At 54.4% G+C, this 21114-nt stretch overlaps 2 long non-coding RNA genes across 2 annotated transcripts; one reads left to right on the top strand and one right to left on the bottom strand.

Annotated features, from left to right (window-relative positions):
- The first annotated feature begins 11240 nt into the window (after positions 1-11240).
- LOC136115766 (uncharacterized) lies at positions 11241-15004 on the top strand. The gene is made up of 2 exons (XR_011735754.1): positions 11241-11569; positions 14567-15004. It is a non-coding gene; the product is annotated as an uncharacterized lncRNA (long non-coding RNA).
- A 3729-nt stretch (positions 15005-18733) lies between these two features.
- On the bottom strand, positions 18734-19781 carry LOC139825628 (uncharacterized). Its single transcript, XR_011735821.1, has 3 exons — positions 19720-19781; positions 19406-19465; positions 18734-19318 (listed from the first exon to the last, which is right to left on the bottom strand). It is a non-coding gene; the product is annotated as an uncharacterized lncRNA (long non-coding RNA).
- Between the last annotated feature and the right edge of the window lie 1333 nt (positions 19782-21114).

The raw sequence follows: 21114 nt of genomic DNA, 5'->3' as shown, positions 1-21114 counted from the left end.
GAGTCATAGTATGTCCTGAGCTGGAAGGATCCACAAGGATCATGGAGTCCAACTCCTGTCCCTGCACAGGACACCCCACAGTTCACACTGTGTGTCTGAGGACGTTGTCCACTCTCTTCTTGAACACTGTCAGGTTGGGGCCGTGACCCCTCCCTGGGAGCCTGTTCAGTGTCCAGCACCTCTGGGTGAAGAACCTTTTCTTCATGTCCAACCGGAACCTCCCCTGGCTCATCTTCTGCCATTCCCTTGGGTTCTGCCATTGGCCACTAGAGATAGGAGTTTGGTGCCTCCCCTTCTTCCTCCCCTTGTGAGGAAGCTGTAGCCACCATGAGGTCTCCTTTGAGTCTTTTCTTCAGCTCTGATGCTGAGAAACCCCTGGTTTTCTTTCTGAAGCAGAAAGGAGAAGCCATGACCTGCAGGCAATGGGAAGGGGGATCCTGCCCCTCACACACGGCTCAGGGCTCTTCCTGGGACCGTGGGATGTGGGTGTGCAAGGCCCAGGGAAGGACAACACTGGGACAACAACTTCCAGTTTCCCCATGGGGCTGCAAGCAGCCACCGAGGCCCCAGAGCCATGAGGACAACATGGCTTCTCCTGGGCCTCAGTGGCAGAGACAACTGCCATGGCCAAGGGGACAGAGACCTGGGTTCTGTGGGTCCCTTCCAGCCTTGCCAGCGCCCTTTGCCGTCTCCACCACAGGCTGTTCTACACGGTCCTACCCCTGCCCCTCTTTCCCTGCAGGCTGCAGACACCCATCTCGCTTCCCCACCTGCTCTCACCCCAGCATTTCTGCACCTTCACTGCTGTGTCTGCACCCTCACTGGCTGCTCTTGGAACACAAACCATGGGCTGATCCAGCTCCCTCTGGGTGACCTCTTGTACCACAGCACTGCCCTTCCACTGACATTTCTTCCTCCCGATATCCAGTCCTCAGCTTCCAAGTTGCACATGTCCCTGCTGCTGTCCCATCATGTTCTCAGGTGGGATGGACGTGACAACCCATCTGCAAGGCCTCTTCCTGGGTAGGACCTGTGGGCACTTTGGCAGAGGTTCTTTCCCAGCCATGTCCCTGCTGCCTGGCTGTCACCTCCAGAGACAGAACTGACCTCACTGTCCCCTTCACAGCCACACACTTCTGACTGGATTATGAGTGTCTGAGACACAACTGACCACAAAATACCACACTCATCCATTCCCTGCCTTATGGCTCAGGACCTGACCAAGACTGAAGCATATTCTACACAGTCCTACACCTACTCCTCTTTCTCACAGGCTGCAGACACCCATCTCACTTCCTCACCTTGTTCAAATTTGTCAAATATATTTCCTACTAACACTGTGAGTGAAAAGCACTCTTCACTGGAACTCCTGTACTTCCGGTAACATCTTCTGTATCTCTTCTTCTCCCCTTTCTTATTTTTTTCCATATTTCCACCTATTCTCTCTCCTGAAACCTCTCCAAGGCAAAAAATCTTTCAAATCACAGAATAACTCAGGTTTGCAGAGAGCCCTTGTCTCACTCATCTTGTCTCACTCTCCTGAACAGGGCAGGTGAACCACGTCAGGTTGCTCAAGGCCTCCACCCAGGTTTGCATCATCCTCAAAGGCACTGAAAGTTCACTCTGTTACATCTTGGAAGAGGAGAATAAAGATGTTCAACAGTGTTGCCCAAGTGCTGGTCACTGAGAGATGACACCAGTAACTGGCTGCACGGAGGACTTTGTAACACTGGTGATATTTGGGCTTGATGATTCAGCCAACTTCCCACCCAGCACCCACTTCTTGAGCCCCATCAGCACCACTCTGGTCAGAAGGAGACCATGGCTTAGCCTTGCAAACGCCCTGTGCACAACATGCCTTTCTTTCCCTATCCTTTTGGGTTCAGCAGTCCCTTCCTTGTCCTTCACATTCCTGGAAACGGCTGCAGGAGGACGCGTCCCATCCCCTTCCCAGGGAGGGAGGTAGGGTGGCCAGTCTGTTATTCTCCCAGTTTCTATTCCTGCTCTTCTTGAAGATGGGTTTGAGATCTGCGTTTTCTAAGGACCCAAGAAGAACCATTCTGGTTTCTATGGCACTTTTGACATAAATATCAGGGTTCTGTCAGGTGTCCACATCTGAGCTGGCCTCATGGACTCCTTATGCACCCAGGGATGCTCAGAGACAGAGTCTGTCCCTTTTACAGACAGAGGCAGGAGTCACAGTGTCCCTCTGGCCTCCTGTTGCCACTCTTAAAGGATGGGAAGCATCTCATCCCTTTAGCATGTCACACTTCTCTGTACTTATCTGAGATGTCCCACGTCATGAGGAATGGATACAGGGACCTGAGTTAAAGGAACAACAACCCAGTGCTGCATTCAGGCAGTTTCCCATAGGATGTTTCTGCCAACATGAAGTGACCTCAAGACCTCATCTGTGCTACAGACCTTCAAAGAATGGAAAGGAATAGTTGATGGTGTTTGTGCTCACTCACATTCATGTCACCTCATGTACATGATGTGCATGCTCACATCTCATCTGTACAAAGTAAACATGGACTGATGAACTATTCATTGAGTGTCCATCCATGGAGGGAAGAACAGCCTCTGTGGGTGAGAGCACAGGGCTGGAAATGGTGGTTGTGAGGGGCCAGTCCATGATGATTGACTTGAAGCTCCTTATGAAGGGGTGTCCAGTGCACAGGGGCACAGCCCAGCCCCTGCTCTGCTGGTCCTGCAGGTCTCTGGCAGGAGGCCTGGCTGTGAGAGGACACTGCTGTGTGCCAGCCCTGCACACACACACTGCTCAGCTGTACTACGGTGCTTCATCTGTGGGTCACTTTCTAGGACATATCCTTGAGAGAAGGTTTGGAAGAAGACCTAAACATTCAGGCCCTGCCCTGAGGAGATCACCTTTCTACCTGGAAAGGCTGTTGTGAGGCCAGCTCTGTCACAGCAGTGCCCATTGCCTGTCCCTGCCTGCGCTCACAGCACTGACACACAGCAGGACGGGGACCAAGCTGCCAGAGCACTCAGGCCCTGCACCAACACAGGGGATGAGAAGGAGAGTGTGGGACTGGAACCATAACAGCTCTGGAAGAACAAGTACCAATATTGGTGAAGGACCCTTTATTTTGCTTAAACACAGATAACACGATTCCACATTGACACAGCCACTCACTGAGAAGTGAAAAGCATGCAGTGAATTACAAAGGGAATAAAAATATTATCATTAAAAAAAAAATCACAACTAGAGACAAAAAATACTACACAAGATGAACCTGCAATGAGAATGTCTTCTTATGTGGAAGAACACAGAGACAGTTTATAGGTTCAGAAGAAATCCAGTCATCAGTTTCCACAGGGCATCCTTGAGCTCCTGGTTCCTCATGCTGTAGATGAGGGGGTTCACTGCTGGAGGCACCATCGAGTACAGAACAGACACCACCAGGTCCAGGGATGGCGAGGAGATCGATGGGGGCTTCAGGTAGGCAAACATGGCAGTGCTGACAAACAGGGAGACCACGGCCAGGTGAGGGAGGCAGGTGGAAAAGGCTTTGTGCCGTCCCTGCTCAGAGGGGATCCTCAGCACGGCCCTGAAGATCTGCACATAGGACACCACGATGAACACAAAACAGCCGAAAGTTAAACAGACACTGACTACTAGAAGCCAAACTTCCCTAAGATAGGAGTGTGAGCAGGAGAGCTTGAGGATCTGGGGGATTTCACAGAAGAAGTGGCCCAGGGCATTGCCCTTGCACAGGGGCAGTGAAAATGTATTGGCCGTGTGCAGCAGAGCATTGAGAAACCCAGTGGCCCAGGCAGCTGCTGCCATGTGGACACAAGCTCTGCTGCCCAGGAGGGTCCCGTAGTGCAGGGGTTTGCAGATGGCAACGTAGCGGTCGTAGGACATGATGGTCAGAAGAGAATACTCTGCTGTAGCACAGAAAAAGAAAAAAAAAACCTGGGCAGCACATCCTGTGTAGGAGATGGCCCTGGTGTCGCAGAGGGAATTGGCCATGGATTTGGGGACAGTGGTGGAGATGGAGCCCAGGTCGAGGAGGGCGAGGTTGAGGAGGAAGAAGTACATGGGGGTGTGGAGGTGCTGGTCCCAGGCTATGGTGGTGATGATGAGGCCGTTGCCCAGCAGGGCAGCCAGGTAGATGCCCAGGAAGAGCCAGAAGTGCAAGAGCTGCAGCTCCCGTGTGTCTGCGAATGGCAGGAGGAGGAACTGGGTGATGGAGCTGCTGTTGGACATTTGTTGCCTGTGGGCATGAGGACCTGTCACAGGAGGGAAGAACACTAACAAGTTAGCGGAGATATCTCTGAACAAAATCAAATCCATTTTTCATAGATCCTCCACAAGCTACATGCACTCTTTCATTTTCCAGGAGACGTTCTTTCAGCTCCGTGGCTGGAGCTCTCTATGAGGAGCATTTGAGGGAACCGGTACGGCTTAGCCTGGAGAAGAGGAGGCTGAGAGGAGACCTTATTGCTGTCTACAACTACCTGAAAGGAGGCTGGAGCACGGAGGGTGTTGGTCTCTTCTGCCAAGTAGCAAGTGATAGGACAAGAGGAAATGGCCTCAAGTTGTGCCACAGGAGATTTAGATTGGATATTAGGAAAAATTCTTCCTGGAAAGGATTGTTCAGGTGTTGGGACAGGCTGCCCATGGCAGTGTTGAAGTCACCATCCCTGGAAGGGTTTAAAAGGCATTTAGATGAGGTTCTTAGGGACATGGTTTAGTGCTAGTGTTCGGTAAGCTTATGGCTGGACTCGATTTTACAACTGAAGTGATTTTATGATTCTATGATACAATGAAGAGCAGGGCCTCTACACAATGGGGTCTTGATAAGTCACCCCAACTTGGCACTTGGGGGTAGAGACAAGTTCTAGGGATCAGTTTGGTCATATCAAACCACTGCTAACACAAAGATGCTATAGAACATGTCTACATCTTAGAGGGAATCACTCAGCATCAAAGGACACCTCAATGAGACAGTCAAGTGTCCTAATGATGGCATTTGATTCAGGGAGACTCAGCTCATTCCCCAGCCCCACAGACTGCATTGCCCACACCCCACAGGTCAGAGCAAAGCTGGGACACCTGTTCCCGTGGACACACCTGCAGGAAAGGACCCACAAGATCAGACTGTGACTCTGCAGCTGAAACTGCCATCCCCAGAGAGCCTGAGAGCAAGAACAAGATCCCAACAGCAGTGACCCAGAGCAGGGGAGCAAGAAGGACAATGCGGTGAGGGTGGGTGTGAGAGAGGCCAGGGCAGAGGCAGCCGGGCACTCAGGCAGCGTCACCCTTCCCCAGCTGTGCAGCCACCTCCCAGACACCAACATTGCCGGGCAGCTGCTCTCAGCCCCTGTGCTCTGCAGAGGAACTGGAGCTCTGGCTGCACAGGAGCTGCTCCATGCCTTGGAGCCCCCGGCCCTGAGGGCAGAGGCTTTGCTGGGTGGGAGAGGAGGCCAGGGGGCTGCTCACAGGAGGGATCTGCACTGCAGGGGATCACAGGCACTTTTCTCTGTTCTCCCTCCCATAACAATGCCAGGTTCAGTTTCCTCTCATTTCTGATCATTTCCCTGCTGCCTGGAGATTCTCCCCCTGGGAGGTGTTTCCCTGTCCATGTCTCTTCCCTGTCAGTGCTCACAGACCCCATCCCAACCTCTGTGCCCTCCCCCTGGCCCTACAGATCCTGCCTGTTCACAGGGCACTGCCTGGGGGCATCTTCCTGTTTGCAGGCTGGAAAACAGGACAGGTCAGACTAGGCTGATGGGTCCAGCAAAGGCGATGCAGGTGCTGTGCACAGGCAGAGGGGTGGTGAAGGGATGTTAGGAGCCTTCTGGCAGATGTGCTGATCACTCAGAGCTGCAGTTCAGGAGTCTCAGTGACTTGTTTAATCATGAGAACTCATTTTCATTTTATCCTTTCCTGTACCTCCCACCCCTTGGGAGAGGAAACTGAAAAGACAGGCTCAGGAAAGCTCCTTGTCTGTCTGCTAATCCTTGCATTGATCTTCTCATTGAGGCATCCACTTGCAAACATCCTGGGGGTGATCTGGAGCTGTGAGCAGCCCTGACCCACACAGCACCCTCTCCACAGCAGAAGCAGCTTTCCTGCCCAATAGTGTTTGCTCCTTAATGCGACAGGTCTTCCCAGCTTGTTGTTGGGCTCTCCCCAGGCAGGCTGAGCGCTGACCCGGGCAGGCGGCAGAGTCCCTGCCCTGGCACAGCCCTGGGGTGCAGGGACCCTGCTCTGCAGGACAGCCCTGGGCACCCCTGCCTGCACATTTACAATTACACCCCACAGGCATCCTTGGGAGAACGCAGCTTTCACGTCTTGTCCCTCTGACAGTGCAGAAGGCAATCCCTGCTCTGCAGCACATCCTGTCTTCTGATCAGAGAATCTCTGAGAGTTGTACTTACATCTCTCGCAGGCTCTGCAATGTGACAGCTTTCTGAGATCCTACCAAGATTTCCAGATGCAATGCCCTGCAGCCACAGGCTTCATATCTGTGAACATTTCATTTCCAGTGATCTCTCAGCATCCTCCCACCCCAGTCTGCGTTTCCCTCTCTGTGCCTGGCTCCTGTGCCCTCGGTGCTGCAGGCAGAGCCCTCAGCCCTGCTGCGTGTGCAGAGGAGCTGCTCCTGGGCAGAGCTGTCTCTCTGCAGCGCTGCCGCTTGCCAGGAGCTCCCTCTGTCCCAGGAGCCCAGCCCAGCTCAGCAGCACAGGAGCAGCCCGTGATGTCCCTTTCTCTGTCCCCTCTGGGCTCCCTCCACATGCCTCTGGGGCTCCAGGGGCACAACTTCAAAGTTGAAGTAATCAGTGATGTTGATTCTCTCTCCTCTTCAGAGACACTTCTTTCCAGCACTGTATATTTAGTTTTAAAAAATAAAGCACTATGAGAATCATATTTTCTTGTCCCATCATTAGGCAGGACACCAGGAATCTTACAGCAAAGTATCTAATTCCTCAAAGCTAGAGGAGGAATATCTTCAGTTGAATGAGTTAAGGCATTGTATTCTGGTTTTATATCCTATGTCTAGAGAGACATTCATCAATCTTTGGCCATGCCATGTCTGTGCTCTGAGACAAAGCCTTTGCACACATGGGCTCTTGGACACTTGGTACCAGGTTTCCTGTGGCAGGTCAGAGCTGGGCTGGTGCCACAGCTGGGGTGGTTCAGCCCAGATGTGAGGCAATGGCCTCAGCCAGGGACCTGACTGGGGAGCTGGAGCTGTCAGTGCTGCAGACAGAGCTGTGACACGGGTGGAATGAACTGCCAGGCAGGGTGGCAGAAGTGAGTTCATCTGGTCTGCAAGGACAGCAGCCTCCAAGCACAGAACAGCCCAGATCAGAACTCAGTCTGGACCTCTAAGGCAATTCAAGGGCCCATAATGAGCTGTTACTACTGCAGGAACAGTTAAAGGAGAAACAAAGACACTGTGTGGCCACTGATGAATATAAGAAGAGTAGGAGGGAAGAATCCCTGTGTCCTCTTGTTCTTCCGCTTCACCAGCAAGGTCTACCAGGCCTCTGTGACTGGAGGCAGAACAACCAGCAGTGGATGGGATCAAGTCACGGGCCACTGGATCTAACACAACCCTTTCCAGCCTATGGGACAGCAGGGGCAGCATCCCAGGAGCTGAGACAGCAGGACGGTGTCACAGTGAGGCCACTCTCCACCATCTTGGAAAGCTCATGGAGACTGGGGGGACTCCCTGACCACTGGCAGCTCTCACACAGTGTGTGCACTTTTCAGAATGGCCAATGGGTGAGCAGGGGAACTAAGGGCTGTGCCCCAGAACATGTCCACTGGGACCCCATTTCTGGGTGTCTGGAAGACAAGGTGACGGGGTTTACCCAGGGCAGGTTGTGCCTGTCCATCCTCTTTGTTTTCTGTGAGGAAAGGACAGGGTTTGGATGTGGGCAGAGCAGCTGTTATTATTATTATACTCCCCCAACACCATAGTTTGTATTGCATTCCCTGCTGCACTTGGTACCTGACTCGTGGAGCCCGGACGGTTCGGGCATTCATTTTTCCAGTGTCCTTCCTCCTTACAATAAGCACATTGATTTATACCAAGCTTTACAACAGGTCTTAAAGGAGTTCCCTGAACATTCCGAAAACCGCGCCCTCGGCCGCCTCTGGTTCCTCTACCACGGGCTTCCATTCCTATTCCCCTACCTTGCCCTTGGATCAGGGCCAACAAGTCTTGCTGAGAACGCCTCGACTGTTCCTTTTCTCTATTATTATAAACTTTCCAGGCTGTTTCTAACATAACATCCAGATCTCATAGTTGTGCCCCCTCCAGTTTCTGTAATTTCTTCCGAATGTCATCCTGAGACTGTCCCAAAAAGACTAAAGCCAACTGAACCCTTGCTTGTTCCGTTTCAATATCTAAATCCGTATACTTCTTTGCAGTTTCTTTTAACCTTTCTAAAAAGGTTGAAGGGGATTCATTCTTTTCCTGCCTCACATTATACAATTTTGACCAATTCATTTGTTTCGGCATAGCAGTCTGAACACCGATCAATAACCAGTCCTGATATCTCCGGAGGAGAAGCTGACCACCCCCAGTATTATAATCCCATCGGGGATCCTCTTTTGGGAAATTTTCATCAACATTACCGCCCACTGTTCCATTCCGAATATCCTCCCTTACTCTATCTCTTGCTACCCGTATAACCATATCCTTTTCTGTAGAATACATCGAAGTGTCAAGAATCACTTGCAAATCATCCCAATCAGGATTCTGCGTTTTAATTATCATTTTAATTACCCTTGCAACCTTGTCTGGGTTTTCCTGGTAAGGACCAGCTGATTGTTTCCAGATCACTAAATCTCCTGGCGAAAACGGGACTTTTACATAAACCGGCTCTCCCCCCACTCCTACTGCTTGTCGCAGGCGTGCTATTACATTTGGCAGTCCACCCCCCTTTTGGGCTTCCTTTCCTCTGTTCCTAGTCCTCTGGGATATTGGTGTGGTTGTTACTCCTTTTACACCAGTTGCTGCCCCCACATCCCCACTGGGATCAATATCACTTTCAGTAAGACGCACAGGTGCCGAGGGTTTAAGGGGTTTAGGTGCAGAAGGTTCAGTTTCTGAAGGCGCAACGTCCAAACACGGCAGATCTAATTTTAAAGCGTTACCGCTACTGTTCTCTACAGCCAAACACGTCATGCATTTCTGTTCTGCCGTACAGCCCATACATTTATCATTAGTACCGCTCCTCCGCACTAACATTAACCCACATTCCTTCCTCCAGTCCTGTTTTTGTACAAGATAGAAAAAGAGATCCACATACTGTACCTCATCCCATTTACCTTCCCTTTGACAAAACCTCATGAATTCACTAATAGTTCCAGGTTCTAAAGTACCCTCCGGTGGCCACCGCACTTCATTAGGCAAGTCATACTCAGGCCAGCAGTGAGTACAATATTCAATTAATTTCTTTTTACTAATTGATTGTCCAAATCCACCCTCCTTCCAATGTTTCAACAAACAGTCCAATGGTGACAGCTTTGTATCGCTCATATCAACACAAAAGGGTAACACACAGACGATTAACACAGAAAGGTAACACACAGATAACTTTACCAGAACAGCAGTAAAGACGGATCAAACCACCAGTTTCAACAGCAAATACAGATCAAATTGCTAAAACTGTAGACCAGGTCCTGAACAGCACAGATAACCAGATCAGGTGAGCGCAAATAACCAGACCAAACCAGGTGCCGAGCCTGCGGCGTAAATAACCAGAACCAGAACCAGATGCCGAACCTGCAGAGGTTTCCCTCGGTCTAACGGACGGCGGCCTGGGCAATACCCCGGGAGCTCCCTGCCCAACCGAGCGTGGCTTTTGCCGCGTCTGACCGGCAGGCTACCAAATGCCTGACCAGCAGGCTACAGGACCAGAACAGAACCAGACCAGATGGGTACCCAATAATCCAGGTAAAACAACAGATAAAGCACCTTCTTACCAATCAGAGGTCCGTCGTGAGCAGCGGAGAGCCGGTCGCGTCCGATGCACTCCCCAAGAATACCTCGGTGCCGGCCGGAGCAGGATCGAGCCGCGATCCGTCTCAGCAATGCCCGCGAGGTCCCATCTGGGTCCCCAAAATGTCAGCAATCAGGACACATAACCACAGACGTAGTTCTATGCGGTGCTTTATTTCAGCGCTGGGAAACCAGGGGTTCGCACCCAAAGCTGGCTTCGAACAGCTGATTCAGACCATACCTTATTATACAAGTTGGTCACATACATATTCATTACACCCCTGACAACCATTAGCATATCCCACACCTATTCTAACACAAACTTTCTATCTAAAAGATGCTATAATTATCAGTTATTTTCTACGGTACCAACTTTAAAAGAATATATCGTAAATCTATGTCCACCTTAAGAATAAGGCTCGGTTACAGTTACCTGCCTTATAAGAATATACCATAAATCTATGTCAGCTTTAAGAACAGAGTTTGGTTACTGATTACAAGAGTTCTATGGCTACAGGGTTGGTTGCCATCCTAATATTAAGTCAACTGTAACAGATCCAGCGATATTCAGGGAAGACCCATCCTGTCCTGTTCCATGGAAAAAAAAAAACATTTTGTAAGGTCGATTACTATCACTGGGGTTCCCGCACGCCGGCTTTTGGGATCCGGCGCTCGGACAAAACCCATCCCCACCCCTGCAGGAAACACCGAGAGCGCGGCTGCAGCACGTTAGCGCCCCAAAACCCCCAGGCTGCCCCATAGACACCCTAGAGATCCCCCCAGGGATCTGGGCATGGGCTTGGGGACAGCGAAGCGGGGACGGAAAGAGCCGAAGGAAGGACGGAAAGAGCCGAAGCCAAAGGCGCAGGGCGGAGAGAGACGAAGCGGGGACGGAAAGAGCCGAAGTAAGGACGGAAAGAGCCGAAGCCCAAGGCGCAGGGCGGAGAGAGATGAAGCGGGGACGGAAAGAGACGAAGGCGGCGAGGCCGGAAAGAGCCGAAGCGGTTACGGAAAGAGCCGAAGGCGCAGGGCGGAGAGAGACGAAGAGGAGGCGGAAAGAGCCGAAGAGGGGACGGAAAGAGCCGAAGGAGCAAGGCGGAGAGAGACGAAGAGGAGACGGAAAGAGCCGAAGGTGCAGGGCGGAGAGAGACGAAGCGGGGACGGAAAGAGCCGAAGCAAGGACGGAAAGAGCCGAAGGCGCAGGGCGAAGAGAGACGAAGCGCGTACGGAAAGAGCCGAAGGCGGCGGAAAGAGCCGAAGGCGGCGGAAAGAGCCGAAGGGTAACGAGCAGGGGCGGCACCACCCGAGCGTTGCCGGGGCGAGCCGAAGAGGAGGCGGGGAGAGCCGAGCGCTTCCGAACGGCGCCGAGGAGCGTGCAAGGATACCCGAGCGGTTCCGAACGGCACCGAAGAGGAGGTGGGGACACCCGAGCGGTTCCGAACGGCGCCGAAGAAGAGGCGGGGACACCCGAGCGCTTCCGAACGGCGCCGAAGAGCGTGCGAGGACACCCGAGCGCTTCCGAACGGCGCGGAAGAGGAGGCGGGGACAACGGCGCCATCTTGGCCGTCACGGAGCTGGAGGTCGTTAAGGAGCTAATTAGCGCTAATGAGGGGATGGGGCTGATTGAGGAGCTGGATTGAGGTTAATGAGGTCGGAAAGCAATTAATGAACATCTGGAGAAGCAGCTCGTTAAGGAACCCAATTAATGAACACCTAGAGAAAAGCCGCTCGTTAAGGGCTGAATTAATGAGTGGGGGAATCTGCTCATTAATGAACCCCGTGGCTCGTTAAGGGCCAACGCTTAATTAACGTAGTAACCAATAAACTCAATTCCTAAAGAGCGGGAGCCGCTAATTGGTGGGGTGGGGGTAATTAACCCATCGACCCCCCAGAGAGCACCCAGGCGTTCGGGGCGTGGCCTGAGGGCGCCCCGCCCACCGGCCGCTGATTGGCTGAACGATAAAGAGCGTGACTCCCCCCCCTCCGCGAGGCCCCGCCCCCTCCCGGCTCTTAAAGCGACAGTGACCCCAATAATTGATTGTTTGGGGGGGTTGTCCCGGAGTTCGGGAGGGACCCAGGAGTGCCCCAAGGGAGCCAGGAGTTCGGGAGGGACCCAGGAGTTCCCCAAGGGACCCAGGAGTTCAGGAGGGACCCAGGAGTGCCCCAAGGGACCCAGGACTGAGGGAACGACCCAGGAGAACCCCAAAAGATCCAGAGGTTCGGGAGGGACCCAGGAGTGCCCCAAGGGACCCAGGAGTTCGGGAGGGACCCAGGATTTCCCCAAGGGACCCAGGAGTTCCCCAAGGGACCCAGGACTCAGGGAGGGACCCAGGACTCAGGGAGGGACCCAGGAGTTCCGCAAGGGACCCAGGAGTTCGGGAGGGACCCAGGAGTGCCCCAAGGGACCCAGGAGTGCCCCAAGGGACCCAGGAGTCCGGGCAGGGACCCAGGAGTTCCCCAAGGGACCCAGGAGTGCCCCAAGGGACCCAGGAGTTCGGGAGGGACCGAGGAGTCGTGCGTGTGGATGAACAGAAGGGTGTTGGGTTCTCCAGTGGGTTGGGGGTGACATAGAGTGCCCCATAGACCCCCATAAGTGACCCATAGTGCCCCATAAGTGACCCATAGAGCCCCATAAGTACCCCAGAGAGCCCCATCAGTGCCCCATAGAGCCCCATAGGTGACCCATAGTGCCCCATAGGTGACCCATAGGGCCCCATCAGTGCCTCACAGAGACCCATAAGTGCCCCATAGCGTCTCCGCACTGCCCCATAGGGCCCCACAAGTGACCCATGGAGCCCCATTACTGCCCCATAGAGCCCCGTAAGTGCCCCACAAATGACTCATGAGCCCCATAAGTGACTCTTAGCGACCCACAAGTGCCCCCTAAGTGCCTGTTAGTGACCCCCAAGTGCCCCATGGAGCCTCATAACTGACCTATAGTGCCCCATAAGTGACTCTTAGTGCCCCATAAGTGCCTTTTAGTGACCCCCCACGTGCCCCATAGCGACCCACAAGTTCCCCATACGTGCCCCATAGAGCACCATAAGTGACTCACAGAGACCCATAAGTGCCCCATAGCGTCTCCCCAGTGCCCCATAGCGCCCCACGAGTGACTCATGGAGCCCCATAACTGCCTCATAGAGCCCCATAAGTGACCCATAGTGCCCCATAAATAACTCACAGAGCCCCATAAGTGACCCATATAACCCCGAAAGAGGCCTATACTGACCCACAAGTGACTCATGGAGCCCCATAAGCAACTCATACAGATCCACAAGTGCCCCATAGTGTCTCCCCAGTGCCCCATAGTGCCCCACAAGTGACTCATGGAGCCCCATAAGTGACCCATAGAGCCACATAAGTGACCTCTAGTGCCCCAAAAGTGATGCATAGAGACTGGGTCCATCCCGAACTCCTGGGTCCCTTGGGGCACTCCTGGGTCCCTCCCTGAGTCCCGGGAGATCAGGGAAGGGACCCAAAGAAAGGACCCAGGCGTCCGGGAGGGACCCAAATAAGGGACCCAGGCGTCCAGGGGGGATCAAATCCGGGACCCGTACAGGGATCCGGGCTCCGGAAGGGACCCAGGAGTGCCCCAAGGGACCCAGGAGTGCCTCCCTGAACTCCTGAGTCCCTTGGGGTACTCCTGGGTCCCTCCCGGGCGCCTGGGTCCCCTATTTGTGTCCCCCCTCCCGTAACCTACAGTGCCCCCTACATGACTCATAGTGCCCCACAAGTGCTCCATGGAGCCCCATAAGTGACTCTTAGCGACCCATAAGTGCCCCATAAGTGCCTGTTAGTGACCCCCAAGTGCCCCATAGCGACCCACAAGTTCCCCATTAGTGCCCCGTAGAGACCCATAAGTGACTCATAAGTGGCTCATAAGTGACCTGAGTGCCCCATAAGTGACCATAGAGACAGGGTCCCTCCCGAACTCCTGGGTCCCTGCGGCACTCCTGGGTCCCCCCAGACGCCTGGGTCCGCTCTATGGGTCCCCCCGGACTCCTGGTTGCGGCACTTATGGGGCTCTATGAACCACCAGGTGTTCCATGTCCATAATGACCCCAGGAACGCCTGTACATGTTCATAAAGTGAGTCTCAGGTCACCATTTCCATAGCCCCTCCCTGGCCCTCCCCTGTTCGCCTGCGCAGTGGCACTGGGTGAATTTGAGGAGGGGTCCTTGGGGTCTTTGGATGAAGGCTCCTTCAGCTTCCTCACAGTGGATTTGTACCTTTGGCTCATTATGAGGAACTGGCTGGAACCCAAGTGGCCAAACCAACTGAGACCAGACTGTCACCCACTTTTTGCTGTAAATCTTGGCCATCTCGTCTCCTCAAGGTTGCAGCTGGTGCTGTGGCGATCTCGGCATTTGATGAAGTCCTGCTCTTTTTAGCACAATCGGTTACATACAGCTCTAAACTAGATATTCATTATGTGGCTTAGAATGTTAGCTTGTTAGTAGGCCCTTACTATGTAGTTGCTTAACCCTTAAAACGTTAGTTCCCTCTATCAATATAACTTCCTAAACGAGCTTCATAATATTTTACACAGAACTTAACCACCTTTTTCCTTTTTCCAGGTTCGGAGTCCGTGCCTCATTTGGTTGTATCTGTGCACTCTGAACATCTCAGCACGGATCACAACCGCACTTCCCACAAGGCCCAAGTCTCAAGGGCTCTCCAGACCCCCTCTGCTGGCAGCACAGCCGCTTCCCGCACTAACAGCACCGCAGTGCTGAGCGAGGGGAAACAGCTCAGGCGAGCAGGAGAGCTGTGTGTGAAGAAGACTGGGACCCGCTGCTAACAGGCACCGTTACAATGAGACACGAAGGCAGAGGAGGCCTTTCCAGAGCAAAGGTGAGGGACAGAAGCCCCACGTCCACCCCACGCTGAGCAGAGCCAGTCATCCCCCAGCCCCTGGTAAAGACGTGGGAGCGTGTGCCCGCACCCGACTCCCCCACCTCTTCCCTCTGCTACTGATAAGAACAGAGAAAATAATACAGACTACACAAAACCAATCTTGAAAGTCTCAGCAACTGCAGGGCAGGCACCCAAAGTCCTGGACTGGACTCTGCAGCCAACCGGAGCTGGATTCAGTCTGGCACTGGCCTCAGTTTGCAGGGACAACCAGCAGGGTCCTCTCCTAATGTCGGTCATAAGCAGAAGGGAAAAAAGAAAAGGGAAAAGGGAAAGGGATGAGATCCTCGAGATCTCCCACTTTTATATGAAGTATTCACGTGAATGGAATGTCACACACCGTTGGTCAGTCTCTTGGTCTCCGGTTTCTCGTTGCCCCTCTCGCGAGATGTCCATCCGTGCTTATCATTAAGTTTGCATTCCATTGCTAGGTTCACCAAAACATGTGTCTGGTTCTCCAGGAAAATGCAGCCGGTATGAAGGGTTTAGCTGACAGGCAAATTCACTAAAAGAGAAACTTGGTTTTTGACAAAAGCAGGACAGAAGGACATGTCTCTACTGCAGGTGTCCCCGTCCTCTTCTCTCTGGGGGGCACAAACTGCCCTCGTGGGGTCCGGTTTCCCTCTGAACAAGGGGCAGTGAGCAGCACACAAACCCTCCGGGGCACCCCAGAGGGTGGCAGTGCCCTGGGGATCTCTGGGTGCTGCCATCGCCAGTGAGGCCACCGCTGGTCCAGAGGCAGAGTGCTGGGGACAAGGGGTCCCCAAAGGTACCCCAGGACAGGGGGTCTGTGAATCCAGCCAGGCACAGAACACTGGAGCCCTGTTCAAGAAGATACTCTGTGCCACCCAGACAGATACAGGGAAAGGCACAGGCTCCATGGATCTGAGCACCTTCTGCTCCCTGTCTCAGCAGCAAAGGAACCCCATTCCCACACAGATCCCCATGACCACACTGGTACTTGCTGGCCCTGGGCGGTAGGACAAGGGAGTCAGCACTTACCCCTGCACAGCTGTACCCAGAGGAGCAGCCACAGCGTCTGAGGGCACAGCAGTCCCTCTGTGCCCATCCTGAGCCTCCTGCCCTGATGGCACCTCCCTCTGTGCCGCACTCCCTGCCACAGCTCCAGGGACTCGTGGCAGCAATGATAATGATGACAGGAGGGCAATATATCTCTGCAGATCCCCCCAGTTACAGGAGGAGCCAATCGAAGCAGCAGCACCTTTTTAGACATCGTGGGGAGCCATCTCCCCTCCCCAGTCCTCCAATGAACTTCTCCAGCGCCATTCATGACCATAAATGAGGGACGGCTCCGCTGCAGGTGCCACATCACTGCAATGGTAGAACATCACAGGACAGGGCTGGCTGTAGTGGGGGAAACAATTTGTTCACCCCTTGAGCTCTGAGTGTGGACCAGGAGCACTGAGCATGTGCTGCGACTGGCACATCCAAGAGCCCGAGGTGAGAGTGTCCAGTGACCCCGGTGCCATAAGACCCAGGGGGCTGGGACTGCACCGGGGCTGTGTCAGGAAGGGAAGGAAACAGCCCCTGTGACAGAGCCCGCTGTGCTGGGAGCAGCAGGTGGGAAAGGGCACGGGGCTGGGCAGCTCCTGTACCTCCTGGGGACCCTGTGACAGCACATGGACGGTTGGCACCGAGCTCCATGGCCATGGGGTGTCACTGGTGACGAGAGCACTGCTCCTCCTACTGCCACTGCTGTGTGCTCATTGGTTACACTGACAGTGACCTCACACCCTCTACTGCCACCACTGTGTGCTCATTGGTTACACTGACAGTGACCTCACACCCTCTACTGCCACTGCTGTGTGCTCATTGGTTACACTGACAGTGACCTCACACCCTCTACTGCCACTGCTGTGTGCTCATTGGTTACACTGACAGTGACCTCACACCCTCTACTGCCACTGCTGTGTGCTCATTGGTTACACTGACAGTGACTTCACACCCTCTACTGCCACTGCTGTGTGCTCATTGGTTACACTGACAGTGACCTCACACCCTCTACTGCCACTGCTGTGTGCTCATTGGTTACACTGGCAATGACCTCACACCCTCTACTGCCACTGCTGTGTGCTCATTGGTTACACTGACAGTGACCTCACACCCTCTACTGCCACTGCTGTGTGCTCATTGGTCACACTGACAGTGACCTCACACCCTCTACTGCCACTGCTGTGTGCTCATTGGTTACACTGACAGTGACCTCACACCCTCTACTGCCACTGCTGTGTGCTCATTGGTTACACTGGCAATGACCTCACACCCTCTACTGCCACTGCTGTGTGCTCATTGGTTACACTGACAGTGACCTCACACCCTCTGCTGCCACCGCTGTGTTCTCATTGGTTATATTGACAGTGACCTCGCACCCTCTACTGCCACTGCTGTGTGCTCATTGGTTACACTGACAGTGACCTCACACCCTCTACTGCCACCGCTGTGTGCTCATTGGTTACACTGACAGTGACCTCACACCCTCTACTGCCACTGCTGTGTGCTCATTGGTTACACTGGCAATGACCTCACACCCTCTACTGCCACTGCTGTGTGCTCATTGGTTACACTGACAGTGACCTCACACCCTCTGCTGCCACCGCTGTGTTCTCATTGGTTATATTGACAGTGACCTCACACCCTCTACTGCCACCGCTGTGTGCTCATTGGTTACACTGACAGTGACTTCACACCCTCTACTGCCACTGCTGTGTGCTCATTGGTTACACTGACAGTGACCTCACACCCTCTACTGCCACTGCAGTGTGCTCATTGGTTACACTGACAGTGACCTCGCACCCTCTACTGCCACCGCTGTGTGCTCATTGGTTACACTGACAGTGACCTCACACCCTCTACTGCCACCGCTGTGTGCTCATTGGTTACACAGACAGTGACCTCACACCCTCTACTGCCACTGCTGTGTGCTCATTGGTTACACTGACAGTGACCTCACACCCTCTACTGCCACCGCTGTGTGCTCATTGGTTACACTGACAGTGACCTCACACCCTCTGCTGCTGCTTGTTCTTCCAGAGCTGTTCTGGTTCCACTCCCCCACTCTCCTTCTCATCCCTTGTGTTGGTGCAGGGCCTGAGTGCTCTGGCAGCTTGGTCCCCGTCCTGCTGTGTGTCAGTGCTGTGAGCGCAGGCAGGGACAGGCAATGGGCACTGCTGTGACAGAGCTGGCCTCACAACAGCCTTTCCGGAGAGAAAGGTGATCTCCTATGGGCAGGATGGGAAGATTTCGGTCTTCGTACAGAGATTCTCCCAAGAACACGGCCACACAAGTGGCCACAGATGCAACATCATTGTACAGCTGAACAGTGTGTGTGTGCAGGGCTGGTACAGCAGCGTCCTCTCACAGCCAGGCCTCCTGCCAGAGACCTGCAGGACCAGCAGAGCAGGGGCTGGGCTGTGCCCCTGTGCACTGGACACCCCACGGAAGGAGCCTCAGGTCAATCACCGTGCACTGTCCCCTCAAATCCACCATTTCCAGCACTGGCCTCTCACCCAGAGAAGCTGTTCTTCCCTCCATGCATGGACACTGAATGAGTATTCAGCAGTCTGTGTTTGCTTTGTACAGCTGAGATGAGAGCATGCACACCGTGTACGTCAGGTGACATGAACCCAAGTGAGCACAAACACCATCAACTATTCCTTGGGGTTCCATGAAGGCCTGTGGCACAGACAAGGTCTTGAGGTCACTTCATGTTGGAAGAAACATCCCATTGTTCACTGCCTGCATGCAGCACTGGGATGTGATTCCTTCACCCAAGGTCCTTGTGTCCATTCTTTCTGCCATGGGACATCTCAGATGGGTGCAGAGCAGGTGACACAGCGCAGGGCTGAGGTGCCTCCCGTCCATTGGGAGTGACAACGGGAGGCCAGAGGGACACTGTGACTCCTGCCTCTGTGTTTAAAAGGGACCGACTCTGTCTCTGAACACTCCTGGGTGCAGAAGGAGTTCACGAGGCCAGCTCAGACAAGGACACCTGACAGACCCTGACATTTCTGTGTGTGACTCCAAGAACAAACCTCAGTGGCTCAGTGAGATTCATCTCAGTTGCTGGAATGGCTCATTGCAAGTGCTCCTGTCTGCTCCGTCACCCTTGCCCATGATCCTGGGTTGTGCTCTCAAAAGTACCAGAGCACTCAGAGAGGTTCTGGGGTCCTTGGAAAAGGCAGACATCCAACCCAACTTCAAGAAGGGCTCTTTATTAAAATCCAGCCGTTTTCCTCAAGAAGAGCTGCTCCTCCAGCTGGTTTAGCGCCAGCAGCACAGGGCTCTCAGGCTCCATCGAGATCTTGGCCGCTTCCATGAAGAGCACACGGTGACAATGGTCTGGGTTGCCAGGGAGCTGATGGAGGGGTCAGTCTCCTCCTCCAAGGGCTGAATGGCTGCAAGGGAAAGAAGCAGAGCCCAGATGAGCTCCCATGTCTGCAGAGACCCCCAGGCGTCTCCTCCCGACCACGCTCCCTGCTCACCTCTGCAGATCTCAGACAGACTCTCCTTGCTTGGGTCCCTCAGGTGCCGCACAGCCAGCCCTGGGCACAGAGCTCCATCAGCCCCTGCTCCCTCCCCTCATCAGCGCTGACCCCAGGGGAGACCGGGAGCCGAGCTGGTGGGACCGAGCGAGGCGGCCACCACGGCCACGTGCGTGGGCAGGGCTGGGAGGGGAGGCCAAGGGCCTGCACGGGGCAGCCGGGGCTCTGGAGCCACAGGGCTGCTCCTTGTGCCAGGGCAGCGGCGGGGACTGGGGTCGGGCTGCCAAAAGGGGGACCTGGGGGCTGTGACTCACCAATGAACCTCAAGGCGGCCTCTTGCAAGCTGGCCTGAGGGTCCCTCAGGTACGGCAGGCTCTGCCTCAAGAGCTCTTGAGCCCTGCTCCTGTCCCGCTCCAGCTGGAGAGAGCACAGGGGTGTGAGCACCTCACTGTCCCTCCCCAGCTGGCTGGACCAGTCCCTCCTCCCAGGAACCCACATTCCCCTTCCCCTCCGACCATTCCCGTGTCCCAGCCAGGAGCCCTGTGGGGCTGAGGCTGAGAGACAGACACAGCCCGAGGGGTCCCAGGGGTGCTGAGTGCCCTCCCTCCCGCTGGCTGCGGGGCAGAGGGAAGAGCCCTTGGGGGCTCTGTTCTTGAGTTCAGGGAACAAGGATGCAGCTCGGGGCTGCAGCAGGACAGGCGAGGCACATCTGCAGAGCCCACAGCACAGACATGTGGGGCAGCCCCGTCCAGCCTGGGCCCTGGGCCCTGGGGTTGTCCTCACCAAGCTCTCTCCAATCCTCCATGTCTGCTGAGTCTGCACGAGGTGTCTGAGCTGTTTCCACTTGAGGAGCTCTGCTGCATCCAGGAGGGCTTCCCTGGCCACCTACGGAACAGCAGAAGCTGGGAGATGGCACCACGGTTGGGGAAGGAGACCTGGTGTCCCCTTCCTCTGGGCTTTGTTCCTGGGGTGATTCTGCCCTTAGGGAGCAGGGGTCCCAAACGTCCAGGGGTTTCTTCCCTGCATCACCGCTCAGCTTTGAAATCCGCACCTTGGCCACACTCTGCACTTGGTCACTCATGTGGAAGAAGAGAGGGAGCAGGCCAAGTCGCACCGTGTTCTTCATCTTTCTCTTGTCGTTCTCCACCACCATCTTCATCAGGTCCCTGAAGAGGCTGATGGAGACCTTTCTCAGCTGGCTCAGCTCCTGGGAGGGAGAAGCACAGTAGGACCTGAGCACCAGCAGCTCTCTGCCCACGGGGAGCAGAAGCTCCTGCATGGCTGATGTGAGGGGAGATGCTCCAGGGCGGCGTTGGTGGGGAGGAGCTGTTGGAGCAGCTGGCAGGGAGCAGCTGGGCTGGGCTGCAGAACCAGAAACCATCCCACAAGAGCCCCGGGGAGAAAGCGGAGGAGAAGTCCCTGCTCCGCGTGGCCGGGCTGAAGGGCAGCTGTCATTGCCCAGTTCTCATCCACTAGGCTCAGGTTTATACACCAGCCTTACGTCATCAAAGAAGGGCCGGAGAAGCTTTGCCAGCACCACGGCGATGGGGCTGGCCTCCTCCCTCTCCAGCTGAGCCATCACGTTTCTGAAGACCACCAGAGCCTTGGTCTTGATGACATTATTGCCATACTGCAGGACCCACGACAGGTCTGGCAGCATGACCTTCATTTTTCTGGCCTGTATGAAGAAGAGAGTTTCCCTCTTGGGA

The sequence above is a fragment of the Patagioenas fasciata genome, chromosome 25 (assembly GCF_037038585.1).
Source record: "Patagioenas fasciata isolate bPatFas1 chromosome 25, bPatFas1.hap1, whole genome shotgun sequence".
NCBI classification, from domain to species: Eukaryota; Metazoa; Chordata; class Aves; order Columbiformes; family Columbidae; genus Patagioenas; species Patagioenas fasciata.
This window is presented reverse-complemented; position numbering and strand designations above follow the sequence as displayed.